This window comes from Crocuta crocuta, unplaced genomic scaffold (genome assembly GCF_008692635.1).
Source record: "Crocuta crocuta isolate KB4526 unplaced genomic scaffold, BGI_CrCroc_1.0 scaffold384, whole genome shotgun sequence".
Classification (NCBI taxonomy): Eukaryota; Metazoa; Chordata; class Mammalia; order Carnivora; family Hyaenidae; genus Crocuta; species Crocuta crocuta.
This window is the reverse complement of record NW_027532182.1, coordinates 792,854-794,408: the sequence shown is the minus strand read 5'-3', so window position 1 is coordinate 794,408 and position 1,555 is coordinate 792,854.

Genomic DNA, 1,555 nt, shown 5'->3' with positions numbered 1-1,555 from the left:
CCACGCCCGTTTTTTTTTTTTTTTTTTACAAAAGTGAAAATGCCAAAGAGATTTCGTGTAAAGTAGAATTGCAGTCAATAAAAATCCAAGCCAGTGGCAGCATAGACCCGGCACCTGTGCAGGAACTTGGGTCTGAAATCAGATGTTCACAAGTCCCAACACAACTGAGCAGCCCTGCACTCGGACACCTGACCGAGTTTCCTTGGTGCAGATGTCTGTCTGCCACAGCCCACATCCACATCCATGCCCACATCCACGTCTCAGAGGACTTCAGTCGTCTGTGCTTAGAGGTCCTCCAGAATTTGGCTCCATGATAATATCAGGAATCCCAGTAAAAATTCTGATGAGCATTTTATCTTCTTTTAGAGCCCTGGAGAATACTCCAAGACCTGGGCTTGGAAACTGACCTGGGGGTGGCCCTCTCAGTCTCTTTTTCTCAGTAAAGGGCAGAGGAGAAGAGCCTTTGTCACATGGGAAACTCTTTGGGTTTTTTAAACAACATAAACATTCTATGCTTTAGAACAACTCACCTCAACCCTTCAGCGTTGATAATATTCCCTACTCTCAAGCCGGACACTCTCTTCCTTTTCAGACTCAAGCCCTAGAAGTAGGTTCAATCATTCAAAAGAAGAGCCGCCTGTTTCCAGAAGGTGAGCGAGCATGCCACAGGGCCTGGAAAGATCATTTGCTCGTTCTAAAAGGTTGGGGTGGGGAGAGGAGGTAGCCTTATAGCAGCAGCTCATGGAAATTTTTCTGCCTGTTTGGGGGAAATCTTATCCTTGGGTGTCACCAATGTCCCCGGGATTGAAACTGCTCCAGCAGAGAGGTTCCAGCCTCCCAACCCCCTTCCTCCAACTTGGCTCCTACTCCTCTGGTGCTAGGTGGACCTTCAGAGGGGGGAAAAAGGGTCTGGAAGAAGCATAAAAATTCATTCGCGTATCGATTCACTCAACAAATATTTACCAGCCATACAATGGGCTGGGTACTATTCCAAACACCAGGGACAGAGCAGGGACTAGGAGTCAAGCTAGGCCAAACAGGAACATTCGTGATGATTATTAACATCATCATGGTTGTTTGGCAAATAATTAGGCCTGAATCCAGCCTAAGTAGAAGGTAGAGAAAGAAAGATAGGAGGAGAATGCAGCAGACCAGGGCAGAGCTGGGCTCTGTGTGGCAGCACCACATATATGAGGGTCAAAGCCAGAAGGAACAGACTTGATTCCAAGCTCTCTCTACCCCTTACCGGCCAGTTAGTAGTAACTCAGACAAGTCACTAACTTCTAAGAACCTGTTTCTTCACACGCAGAATGCAAATCATCAGACCTACTACGTGCTCTGATTGGAGATTAAACGAGTTTCTGTATCTGGAGCGCTTGACACAAAGTGAGACACGGCTATATGGCGGGTGTCACAATGAGAAGAGTCACTTCCCCTCTGGTAACCCAAACAGGAAACAGTCTTGGGCCTCAGTTTCCTTGTGCAAAAATTTAAAGACGGTGACTAAATCGATTTGTACGTTCCCTTCCAGAAACCTCTTTGCTTCTCTTTCTCA